The 14,285-nt window shown below is 35.1% G+C and overlaps 1 long non-coding RNA gene across 1 annotated transcript in view; it reads left to right on the top strand.

The window, feature by feature from the left end:
* The window catches only part of LOC145292367 (uncharacterized), a 208,023-nt gene that overhangs the window by 67,172 nt on the left and 126,566 nt on the right, over nucleotides 1-14,285 (top strand). The window lies entirely within an intron of this gene.

Below are 14,285 nucleotides of genomic sequence, written 5' to 3'. Positions count from 1 at the left end.
GTAATTTATTTGATTAGCGATATCAAAATTCCTGTCAAACTACTGCCGAACGGTAATCCGAGTTGAGGGGGGATAAAAATAAAACTAGACCTGAATTTGAGCAAAATTGCTCTTCTCGTTAAAAAACATGGCGCACAAAGACTTGGCAATTAGAAAAAAAAAACATAGATGGAGAACAAACATTTGTTTATATTTTTATTTGATGCGTCCAAGCATATATCTAAGAGACTCTGTTCGTCAATCGATCTATTTCTCGTAAATCTAAAATAGCAGTAGAGAAGATGGTTCTATTGGATACAGAGACGTAGAGATGTACATTTGAAAGCAGCTGTGCACACACGCACATTCCAGATTGAGTTGATCTACATTTTTTGGTCCCATAAAAATTTGAAATAGCATTCCAGATGGCTCGAATTATGGCGCAATAGATAAGTGCTAAGTTAAATCAGTTCTGAGTTACTATCTTCTGGGTATCGAATACAATTGCGATTTCATTAAGATTTATACATGGTCATAGCAGAGGGGACAAGAGAAAGCTGACCCCGTGGATTAGATATAAAAGTCTCTTCGACATTTGGTACAGATTCTCGAGTTCTATAAGTTGAGCCTGAAGAAGGCCCGTAACGTACTGAAAAAGCACTCTCATAGGCAGGTATGAATCGGCTTGCTCCGAAAAGACAAGTTTTATAGGAATACCAAATTTACATACGGTCCCCAGTCGATTGTATGTCTTCGTCAGGAGAGACGTCGTGTTAGATTTTTATAGTTCTTGCAGGCAGATGTCGAAGTTCTCACTCATACAGCGCATGGTACTGACTGGGCTCGACGTTGCTTAACTCCAGTAACCTAACGAAAACCGGTGTGTAAAATAAATAAGACAAACATAACCTTTCTTGTTTACTTCTATTTCCGGAATAAAACGCATATGCCACCCATTTTGAATTTCGGAATTTCCTTCCTACGTAAGCTTCACGTAAATTCAACATACAATATTATCACTGTAGTTCAACATATTCTTCCATTTCAGTCCCTGCAATTCCCAATGAAGACGCCGTTTCCATCTGAAAAGAGAGAACAAGCAAAAGACAAACATAATAGTAAAATACTAGCAGAACCCGTGGAAATTCCACGGTAGTTGAAAATTTTTTAAACTCATAAATAAAACAAATAACGAAGTTAAAATGTTTTTAGCAAATTCTTTTTAGCCTTTTAAAATTAAAAAGAATTGATTTAAAATTTTGAATTTAGAATTTTCTTCAATGAAAACTCAACATACAACACATTGTTTTCTGAATATGTTTTATATGAATCATAAAGAAAAGATGTCAGTTCACTTGGACATTTTTTTTTAAAAAAGAAATTATAATAATAAAAAAAAACTTACAGGCTCCTCAACATAACTTTTTTAATTGTAAAATGAAATAGCCAGTTGAATGCACTCGCAAAACGTGGAACAAAAAACGCCAACAGATCCTATATATAGCAATTTAATAGACAAGAATGATTATACGAAAAGTAAAATTAACTTAAAAAAAAAGAATAATTAAAAGAAAACGCTAGGTGCTATATTATATTGTATGTTTAAATGAAAACATGCGGCCAAAATCCACACTTTATATCTATCTATCTATCCCCCTCTCAAGTTTTGAAAAGGTACACTTTGCGAATATTTTCTATTCTGAAACCGTAAAAAGACAGCAATGTTTGTTTTTTTTTTTTTTAATTTTTGAAGAAAAAATAGTTTTAATGACTTTTAACTGATACGTGCGACTATAAAGGGAGGGAATTCGTTTCTCATTAATGTTTCAGACGATGTTTTTTGTGACACAGGACGAACAGACAAGTAAATTAATATTTAGATTTTCGTTATTTGTTCTTTGTTTTCATTAGTAAGTTCAGATATTTCCAAAAATCTTATCTGAAAGCCTCCAATGCTTCCTATGCAATTCAGTCTTCAAATGCGTCAATATTATCATTTCAATAATTTACACGCGTAATTTTTTTCTTTCGCAACCCGTTCTATTAAATGACTTGTTAAGAATTTTATTACTTTTACTAACCTCTGTGCCCGGCGTTGCCCGGGTGTTTGGAGGTGTGTGTTGAGCAAAAACAAAATGGTAGTAGGCAGGCTCGAACCCGTACTGCAAAGGAGGAAAAGAACGTGAAAAAAGTGACGTCTTTACTGCCCATCGCCAAGCCGGAAGTGACAACTGTTTAAATTAAAGCTAATCAATATAGAAAAGAGAGGATGACTTTCGAAAATATCGGCGAAAAAGCGATCCATCCTTGTAGAAAAGTGCCCATTGAGAGCGAATAAATGAATGATTTAGCAAATCTTTCGATATTTGTCGTCCGAAGGGTCGCGTTTCAAAACGATACCGATCTCGTAAAAATCCATCGTCTCTGTCGAAATTTTTTTGAGAGACATACAAGCATACATACATACATACATACATACATACATTTAAACAGACAAAAATAATATTTTTATTCGTGCACATGGGTTTTTATACGTGTTCTTTTTATTATTATTATTTTCATCATCGCTTCTTTTACCTTTGCCGCGTTTCATATGTGGCCGTGATTGTCTCATCTATTTAACTAAGTCGAATAAAACTTCTCATGCGGAAAAGACACAAAGAAGACGTTTGCTGAGTTTCTTAAAGGTTTTATCATCTTTTGGAGAGAGACTACTACTGTCTTAGCTGATTGTTTACGTCCCAAATAACCTTCTATAGGGTGAAACGATAAAATTGTCACCCTAGAAAAGACAATATCATTTCCGTTTGATGAAACCGGGTTTCTCATTTTTGCTGCAGACGATCTATGAGTTGGCCAGTTATGTACAAATCCCAAGAGCGATAGGAGCCTTCTGTCATGTCTTAAATTGACACAATGTTCAATGAGCGAGATCGGAGATGTACAACTCATGCTCTCTACCCATCCAAGTTATAACAACAGGACCATTGCCAGCACCTTCAAGATGCAAATCTGGATAAGAAGGACGTGATGAAAACAAAGTTTCCGGCCACTGTTATGGTCTTTGGTGTGGTTTCAAGTGAGGGCCACACCATGCTTCAAATCTTCGAAGTCGGCTTGAAAGTACACATCAAAGTGTACCTGGATGTGCTGAAGAGTGCGGCGCTCCTGGATGTGGCAGCAAAATTCGGCGCCGGTCCACAAGTCCAGAGACCTAGGCTTGGCTTCAGGGGTGCTACGACTTGGAATTCTTTTCTCACTGGCCTCCCTCCTCACCCGACCTGAACCTGCTGGACTACTTCGTTTGGTCATATGTCGAGAATATCACCAACATGACCTCCCACAATACCAAAGCCAGCCTGATCACCGCCATCCGCCGAGTATTCGCCGACCTCTCGCCAGCGCTCGTGGAAAAGGCATGCTCCCAGTTCCGAACCCGTATCGAGGCGGTTATTAAGGCTGAAGGCGGCTACGTTGAATAGATGTCAACTCTACTACATAATCAAGTTACCTGAATTGATTTTTTTTTCAATAAAAGTTTTAAAATAAAACTAGTGTTGTTTTCTTTAGGGGCAACAATTTTAGCGTTCCATCCTGTAGCTTAGATTAATTTTTACGCGTCTCGTTCACCGAGAGATAAACTGAAGCATTTAGTTTTTTTCTCAATCAATAACCTGACTCATGAACTTGTATCTTCCGACTGTTTGTCGTTTGACTTGTTGTCATCCCCACTCCCACCGCTTCAACTCGTGTCACCCGTTTCTGAGTACAATTCTGTTGTATATAGAACATTGTATCATGCACTAAAGGTGACCCTTACCAAATTTCACACGAGCTTATGTAATCTCTTACTAGGGTCCCTTCTAAGTAAACAAATTATGTGCAGCCTAACATCTACATCACTTGACCAATTATCAAACTAAATCAAAATATCGATCACGGTCTTATTTAGGACTGATTTAATTTTTGAATATCTATGTTAAAGATCAATGTTATAGAAAATGCACGCTCATCATAGAGACTTGATTTTTCCAAATTTGTTTCGCCAATGTTCGTACTAATATAAGTAGTAGCGTTCGAACATATATATGTGTACAGTTCTTCCACATCGCACATCCATGGACCGATCATGACTAAATCTGGCATGATGATGGTCCCCCATCTAGGGATGATAAACACTACTTTTCAAGGTTAAGTTCAAAGCGTATGTATATATGCTCTTCTACATCCCACACCACTGGAGCGATCATGACCAAACCTGACATGATGATGGTCTATGATCTAGAGATGGCTTACACCATTGTCAAGGTTAAGGTCGGATCTTTGCTGTATGCTCGGGTGCCCGTGAAGCGGGTACACGAGCTTTCAGCAAAGTCCCATGCAAGCGCGGGTATCTTTGCTAATCTATATAATACTAAAAGTCTATGGATCTTGTATGTTTGCAATCAGATTTCCGGTTTTCAACATCCGGTTGCGCATGCGTTAATAGCAACGTCTGCAATCCGTTATTCCAATTCCGGAATTTTTATATCGCTTTTAATACAAACAATTTAATTTAATTTGATCAAATAGTTATTTATATATACAAATAATACATAGATTCATAGATAATTATAATATATATTATAAAATCTATTTATCTATGAATCTATTGATAATATGAAATATTACCCTATACAATTTATGGAAAGAAAACACCTCTCACTTTCCCTCTAATAGATTTCAACACTCCTACTCCCTCTGTTTTCGTTACGTACGCGAGAAATAGTTACGTGTATGTGTGAGAGAGAGAAAAAGGCAGCGATGTAAAACTGGATAGAGTTATCCCCCTTAACTAATGCAGACCTTTTTACTAGAGGGCGTTATTACAAAAAAATTTCTTTTTCTTCTTCCCATGTTTTTTAAAGTCGTCTGCTTACATTTCCAAACGGAAAGCTGAATCGGTAAATGCACACATTTCTATTACATTAAATAGTGTTTTCCTTTACACAATGGGTACTGAATGTTTGCTTAAATTAAATGAAAAAGTTACATTTTATTTTCATTTTCTATTTAAAAAGCCATTATTAACATGTGGAGAGTGTTTTTTTTATTATTCTGTACTTTCAACTAACAATTTCATTTAAAAGATGATATATCAAAATTTGAATTTAACTATAATAAGGATTATGATACCTGTTCAGTGCATATTTACCTATAAGTATGACCAACCACTTATAATTCAGTAACTGTAATTTAAAAAAAAATAACAATTATAATAAACAGAACGACTCATAGAAATCTATCTATATTCTTTTTTCATTTTAATATACTTTCATAGAAATGCTTCTGTTATGTAAAAAAAACCTATTTTCTTTATGCCACAAGTGTCACGCTCATACATGAATTCCATAGCTAATATAACGTACTGACCCAACGGGTCACGGGTGGTCTAGTATTCATATAAAATTATAGAATTACGCCAATGTTCGAATTTTTCGTTCATAAATTATTATATCTGATGAGCTCAAAAATAACATGGTTTGGTACGGTGTCTGGAATTATGTAGGTATTTTACTCTAACTTTTGTGTGATATGACGAATTTATATTTATGCATATAGAAATCAATCCTACAAACATATATCATTCAAACACTACCGTGTTTGATTATATGATTAAGTGGCAGTTTTAGTCATTTACAACTGTTTTAAAGCACTACTCACTCATTTTTTTTACTAAATATCAAACAATTATTACAGTTCTCCTCAACTATATTGTGAAAAGAAATTTTAATTTTCGTTTAGTAAAACAAAAGTTATGATGAATTTTCTGGTGTTCAAAATCGTAAAAATATGTAAGGCGGTGAGTGACGTTTTTTATCACTGGTTTCCATAGCAACCACGTCGCTTCAGCGACTACTGTTGCTACTAATTAATTGCTGTTGCGAAAAGAGAAGTAACAAGTGAAACACAATGGAAGAATGAAAGGGAGATAATTGGGGGATTTTATTGAAAGTAGACGAGTGCCGTACATTGTAATTACATATGTGTTTATGGGGCAAAAAATAATACTGAAATTAAATAAATAACAAGTGAATTTATTGGAAGCTTGGAAAAATCATGGATTACAATAGAAAAATGCGAGCATGAAAAGTAATATGGTTAAGCTTAAACATGGAAAAGTAAAGGACTAGTCATTAGAAAAAAAGAAAAAAATATTCTAGTAAAAGATACAATAAATTTATAACTTAAAATATTGCATTCATAATTTTTAAAAATTCAATTTATAACATATAATCAATTCTGATTGCTACAATATTTTAAATTATAAATTTATTATATTTTTTTTAGAATACTTTGTCCTTTTCTTTTCTCATTTTAACAACTAGTTCTTTACTTTTCCATGTTTAAGCTTTACCATATTACTTTTCATGCTCGCATTTTTCTATTGTAATATATATATATATATATATATATATGGTGCGGCAGAAATATCTCCAACATTTTGGCATGCGACCTTGCCAGTCGCACTTGCGCAGTTTTTTGGGCAATCATTACGTTGTATGGATGAAACTGCATACCAATGTGTAGAATTCTTTTGATTATTCGATCAGACAATCCCAAGGTCAAAACATATTTGCGAGCTGAACGCGTATGGGACTAAGAGAAAGTCTTACAGCTCGAATACTGTGTGGCGTTCGAGCGCTTCGAGGCCTTCCAGGTAGCTTTCTTTTAAGTACCGAACTTGTAGCTCTGAAATTTGCAACTCATAGCTGTATTGATATTCTTTCTGGAACTGCATCATGCCGTTCTAATTTTCAATGAATACGGAAAGCTCTCTTTGTTGCAGTTACAGATTCAGCATTCTGCAAAACATTTCTACAGTAAAATCACGATGTGCACCAGTCCAAAATATATTGCTTGATGGGTGTACCTGAAAAAAAAGTGGCAAGTTATCAACTAAATGAAAACATCATTGGAACTTGCATAAGTTCATAAACAACATATACTTAAAAGTTTAGATTGTAGCAGGTATTTCTACCGCACCCTGTATGTATTTATATTATATATAACACATTGCTTTAAATTTACACACAAGTTGGTAATAGTTCAATAGTTTATATATCACTGAAGCTCAAAATAATTTTACCAATTTTCCGAGTTTGTTTCAATTAAATTTTGAATCTTACCTTCAAAATATCTAGCTCCCCCAAAAGAGGCACTCTGGATCGGAATAAAACTAAAAAATAACTCAACCTAAAAGTGCCTCTTCCTTCACTGACTCAAAACAGATGAAGTGTAGGATTCGTAGTGAGATCGCGATGCGATTCGAACGAACGCCAAAATACGATTAGCTTGAATAACCATCTTCCTTCTTGCTCCTTTTCACTTCCAAAAGGAAGTAGAGTTTTCACAAGAACGTATTAACTCAATATTTTTCATCCAATGAAAATCGTTTTAAACCTCACATTTAACGAAAATATGCGAACTTGGAAATCCACTCTTTATCTATGCCTAAATCAAAACGTGGATTCCATGAACAAATCTTCTTTCTTAGAACTGCACGCCTGTGGAACTTTTTTCCGTCTGCCTGCTTCCCACCTGACTACAACTTGGATGTGTTCAAGTCCAACGTTAACAAATTCCTAATGAACCACCACCTTAAGTAAACACTTCATCAAATCTCCATACTAACGTAATGTACTTGCAATAAGCCTTATCCCTGAGTGGCTTCCGGGCCTTGATAAGTGGTGACCACTGTGTAAAAAAAAAATGCGAGGAATAACCAGTTCTCCGGGATCAAACCTGGTGCACTTCGAAGATCGCAAGAACGTACGCTTACAGATTCACCCCCTTACATGTTCCTTTGACCGGACAAGGTGAATGAAAGAACACCTAAAAACTCACGGACAAGTTCCATTATTTCGCGCACAATTACACACGCCATATCTTGGTAACCCTGACGTTCTGGAGATACTGCTATAGTATCAGAACCAATGTTACACTTTTATCTGTCCAAGATCTGATTTTTTTTATGCTGTGCTAGTTCTAGTTACACTATTTGTATGTTCGAGTAGACATATCCATGAAAGTAATATACAATATAAAAATGAGGTAGGAAGATATTGTTATTAAGTCGTCAATTTACGTTTATTTTTAGACCAACAACAAACAGAGCGTGGGAAAGTATGTTAAGCAAGAGCACGTGCTGACACGAACGCATCCACATTGCCAACCGAATGTTGTGCTTTAAATGAACAAAAACAAACAAACTCTGTCTAATTAAGACGTGCATTAAATTCCGACTCTCTGCTCGAAGGTAAGGAATGTTGCATGAAGTCGTGTATGGCAATCAATGCAGAGTTGTCGGTAAAATTCGTTTATCTTGTAGGAGTTCCAAAAATGGCACAACATGGCATTTTTCAGATACCGAATATTCTTTTCATTTTTTTTTTTATTATTATTATTTAAGTTAGCATCAATACTCGTGACTTTAGGAAATCTCAACCATGTTGACAAAACTCACACAAAACTTACACATTTTTTCACAGATACATTTGCAAAAACAATTAAGTAAATCTCTTACGTAATGTTTAGTGTAGGTGGCTAGTTTTCGTAGTCTTCGATTTTAGCGCTCAAAATGATTTATAAGCTGGGCATTAGTTCAAAATAACTTTTTATGACATTGACGCACCGAATCCTGTTAGATCACCGAAGTTGAGCGACGTTAAATCTGACTCGTATCAAATGGATGCCCATTGGTAAATACTAGGCGCTGTATGCCATCTCTCCTAACGTGGATATACATGCTGACCGGGAATCGCATGTGAAATTTTATTCCCCACAAACTTCCACTTTTAGCAGAAATCGGAATGGTATATAAAGTGGTATGATCGGTTATTAGAACTTGTTTACTTAGACTGTCCTCTAAAATAATCAGTTCCCTCCCCCCTAAAATTCAATGAAAGGTGTGATTCCAACGAAAGATGTGATTAATTAATATCGTGGCGGCGACGAGTCTTGAAGATGATGAGCGTAGTTGACAACGATCAATTAAGAGCCTTAGTCGAAGCCAATTCACGCACAACTGTTCGAGAACTTGCTTCTGAATTAGACATAGCGTATACGACGATTTCCAACCACTTGAGAGAGATTAGAAAAACAAAAAAACTTAATGAATGGGTGCCTCACGAATTTATCGACAATCAAAAGAAACGACGTGATGAAGTGTCATCTTCTCGTTAGTTATATTATTCAAGTAATGATGATCGCAGGGGCGGACAACTCGTACGTGTTTTGTTTTCTAAGAGAGCGGCAAAACAACAATTCTATTACAGTTAATGAATCACTTTGTAATAGAAAATAACTTGAGTTTAATTGTGTCGGAAACAAAAGGAATGATATAATCCATAGCAACATAATGCGTACTTAAATGGTTCCTCCCTTCTTCCTCCTCCTCCAACCATACCAATAAATAAAGAAACCCTGTTCAATTGTTGTAATAATAACCACGTAGTACATACTTGAGCTTCTTTGTTGAAACAAGTACGTGAATTTCCTTTTTCCGTTTCATCCAGATGATTTGAAGTGAACTCTTGAACACCACAACGAAATCTACTTCAATTTAATGACAAATGCTTTAAATCTAATAGAAATCTTTACGCTAGGGTCAGAATTATTTTAAATAGGTTCAGTGATGGTGTATATTAGGAGAAACTGCCCCTCCCAACTATTTATGTACACTTTTCTCTCTGCACAGTGATTGCTGTATACGGAACAGACAAGCTGTCCAACATTCACTTTCATTCTACGCGTTGTTGATGAGCATGTCCGTGTAGAAAGTGACGTCACGATGAGCTGAAGATGGAGAGGAAGAGGGTGTCCTGTGTGTAGAATTTTGTGATAGTGTAACGTTACCCACATTTACACATGTAGACCCAACACGTTGTAGACTCGGTTTACGTCAAAAAAGAAAACAACGACAAAGAATAACTCAACTCCTATTTTTTTTTTGCTTTTTTGTAACAACAACAACATTTATTTCCTCATTCACCCGCCACGCGTGACTTCTTACTGCTGTGATGGATGTCACTCACGTCTAAAATGTGCTCGTCTTGTCTAACGTGCTCTTTCTCTTATTTATAATCAACTTTAAAAAAAACTTAATGCGTGCCTCACAAAGTGAACGACAACCCAAAGAAACACCGTTGTGAAGTGTCATCTTACCTTCTTTTACGTAACAAAAACGACGTGTTTGCCGATCGGATTGTAATTTGCGCTCAAAAGTGGGTTCTTTACGACAATCGGTGACGCTCGGCTCAGTGGTTAGACGCCGATGAAACTGGTGAAGTCAGTTTTACCAAAAGATCAGGCTGACTGTTTGGTGGTCTGCAACCAGTGTCATCCATTTCAATTTTTTAATGTAGGCGAAACCATTACGGCAGCGAAGTACTGTCAATAAATTGATGAAATGCATCAGAAACTTCGACAACAACACCCAATATTAGTCAACAGAAAAGGCTTAATTCTCCTCCACGACAATGCCCGACCGCACGTAGAAGTTGAACGAATTGGACTACGAAACTCTGCCTCATCCGCCATACTCTCCGCACCTCTCGCCTACTAACTACCACTTTTTCAAGCATCTCGGCAACTTTCTGCGTAAGAAATTTTTTTTTTTTTTTTTGTCGCCATCATGAATGTAAGATATTTACGTTACTGGCATAAATACACTTATTTTGCGTTGACAAAAGTGTGTTGATTCTGATGGTGCTTATTTCGATCAATTGTTTCCATTAGCAAAATTCCGATAGACCCGTCCCTGCATGGATTATTGTTGCCACATCTGAACTGCTGCATCTACTCTTTTACTCTTAGACTGAGCTCAAAATATAGTCTCAAATCTAATAGATCCCGCACTATCGATCTAGCCATATTGCATCCACCCTTGTGCCTGTTTTTACCTTAATGGAACGTTCTCTCATCAACTGGTAGCACTTATCTCCGAGACGTCATACCCCAACTAACCCATCAAGCAGAAAAATCCCACCCCTTCACTATTGAGGTCTACAGATGTCGGAAAGCATTTTACTCTGATAGCTTCCTTCTTTCGGACTGCTAGACTCTGAAATTTCCTTTCTGTATTCTGCTTCTCTGATTGCACTAATCTGCAAAATTTTAAATGGAATATGGACAGTCGAAGAAACAGAAGAAAAGACGCGATTAGAGTAGAAACTTCAGATTCATCTAGAGATCTGTACAGTGAAATGATTTGGTGTTGCTACTATTCGGATTGGTTGTGGTAATTTAGATTAGCGGAGAGGGGGTATAAGTTCACTAAGTTTACTTAGCACATTCAGTTGAAGTACTTGTAAAACAGAGCTGGAACTAGACAATGCAGGACCTATTAGGTTGGAAACTCTATTCTGAAGATAAGGATAGATTATTGGTCAGTGTACCAGTTCAGGTGTGGTAAAAATACTCAAATGACGATATGGAATACTGGCAAGTGTACGAAGTTTACATTCTTTGCAGCAGACTTAGCAGTATCTTCTAATTATCCTAAGTGATGTTACACGTGAATATTAGATCGATGAAAATCCTAGTAGCATTTACAAGTGTGTTTCATATGAATTAATGTTTCTTTTAAATTGAGTGTATTTTAATCTTCAAACATAATTTAGTCAAACACATTCAACATTTGACAATATTATTAGAATGGTATTTGTCTGCAGACTTATAAGATTTTTTTATTTAAATGTTGGATTAACAATGTTTTTTGAAACCACATTCAAGAAAAATAAATAGGTTGTCATTGCATTTTTTTTTTTAACTTTCGTATCATAGCAATTTCTCGGTTATCATTGCATTTTTTTAAAAACTTTCATATGTAAAATAGCCATCATCAGAGAGTTTTTGTAAATAAAAATATCCTTGTCCCCTGTTATTGACGTGGTAGTAAAATCTTTATATAAGGTGGAAAATATCTTTTTAATTGCAGCTTTTTATAGGCACGTGATCGCAGTAGTGTAATGAAATTTGTTAAAAAAACTTTTAGCGGCATTTTTAAAGAAATACCATGTTTGCATCCTAAACGTGGTTTCAAAGACATGTCTGTTTGTTCAAAGTTTTAATTTCTTAAAGATGATTCTAAGAGATTTTAATAAATCTCATTAAAAACACTTTCATTTTGTTTGGTCATTAAAAATATAATTATTATACTAAAAGTTCAATTTTAAGCATGTTAAAAATTTAATGAAAAAATTTAACTTTGCTCTCATTCTATTCTAAATAATTAGTTTCAGCCGCCAAAATAAAAAAAAACTTTGGATATATCCGCAACCGCAGAAAGTGTTCCTTCAAATAATAGCAATAGAGAGGTACTCGTAGACACGAGTCAACTCACGTTGGTCCGTGGTGTTGAAGAACCAGGCGGTTGAAGAAGTCCCGCATTGCAGAACCAATATTACTTGTAAGTTATTATATAAACACACGTCATTTGAATTTTCTACTTTTAAATATTATTAGGATTGTTAATTTAATTTTTCAAAAAAAAAAAAAGAAAAAGAATTACTTTGCTTTTAGAGTTTTTGGTTTTCAAATAAAGTATTTCTACTTTCTAATATTTTTTTTTAAATATTCGCTTGTTTTCTTAAAACAAGAACATGCTGTTTTACAAATCTACTTGCCATAAAGTTCTTACTTAAAAAAAATACTTATTAATAAAAACTCTTTTTCTTTTATACTTAAACTTGGATACGTTTTCCTTCAAGTAAATCTGTTTCCAGCGATCTATCTGCTTGCGACCTTATATCTTTAGAGAGGTTAGCCATCTTGAATTCCTTACTCTGTTTGACGTCCTCAATTTTTCTTTCTTTTCTGAGCAGTCGGTCTTTTTCGAAATTATCAAAGATGTTGCACTATCCTGAATATTTTTATTAATATTTAGCAGTCTCATATTTACTGATTTGATGTGTAAAATATATTTTGAAAACAGATGTGAAGATGTGTAGCCGTATATATTTTGTTTTTTCATTCCATACTTTCTTCCACCATCCCGGTTTTTCTGCATTGCTATCACCCTTCATAAATACCTACGTACTTATTCTACATTTAAACATTGAATAATAAGAACTGATTGCATTTATTGATTAAAATCATTTTAGTGTCTAATTTAACTATTATCTAGGATTACAATACTTTATGACCCTATAAAATTATTTTTTTAATGTGGTCCTATTAAATTGTGAAGCCTTACAAAATTTATTTTTTGAATGTTGGCTTTTGTAATAAGTTTGTCCATGACTGGTTTAAGGTAATATTTACAATCAGGTAGACAGTCTAAGTGGCTGATATGGTTGGAAAATAAAACGAACATATAATCCGTAGTTTGTTGTCGAATCGATTGAAAATTAGGTTTTAATGTTTTAGCGAAAGATCGATATAATTTTATTCGTTCTTATGGATCGATATAAAACTAGTTTTCCATGAATAACGTTTTTGAAGTAACTTTTATAAAACGAAACGGGAAGCAAAATGCAATGTGTTTGCTTTTCTTTTCCCCTCTCATCTACCTGCCGGAAATGCTTTTGCATTACTGGAAGTTAGATGCTGAACGTGACCTTCATAAAAAAAAGGCCCTTCTATTAAACCTCGTTTTTCTGCTGATGTCACAGTGGTTAGTCCTAAGCAGATAAACAAGACGCTTTGACATTCTGACTGTTCGACAAATCGCACAGGTCTTGTGTTTACAAAGGTTACGGATGGATTCAAATAAAGGCGGACAGGTGGTTTTGTTCAACATCTGCTAGTATTCTTGGAAATATTTCACCTGTGAATTGGGGAAGCAAGTTATTTCTTTTCCGATATGCGTCTTTCTTTTCCGATATGCGTCTAGAGAGTGAATGAGCCGAATGCAAATCTGCTGGATTTTCAGACGAATCCAAGCAAGAAAACCTGTTTCAAGTTGAGATAATAAAATCAGGTTGGAATGCCATGCGGCATTTCTTCTGAAGTTCTATCGGCAATATCACGATTGGGTGTGCAGCTTCAAAGGCGAGAAACCTGATAACGGAAGAAACCTACCCTTCAATAGCGACATAAAACAAGCAGACTTAATAAGACTGTTATTGCTTGATGAATGTCTTTGATAAAATTGAAAACATGTAAGAATTCATTCTTAAGATGCGTCCATCCAATTTGCGCGTTTAACAATGAAAATGCTGTTTCAAGCTAACAGCTCTATCAGAAAAGATATTTCGCTCTTTGTAGCCACAGATAGGTTAATTTGGAAGTTAATTTCTAAAAGTCGTCAAACACATGCCAGC

The sequence above is a fragment of the Euprymna scolopes genome, chromosome 13 (genome assembly GCF_053919585.1).
Source record: "Euprymna scolopes isolate OS-2025 chromosome 13, ASM5391958v1, whole genome shotgun sequence".
NCBI classification, from domain to species: Eukaryota; Metazoa; Mollusca; class Cephalopoda; order Sepiida; family Sepiolidae; genus Euprymna; species Euprymna scolopes.
Note: the sequence above shows the minus strand (reverse complement) of the source record. Positions and strands in the feature narration are given on the sequence as shown.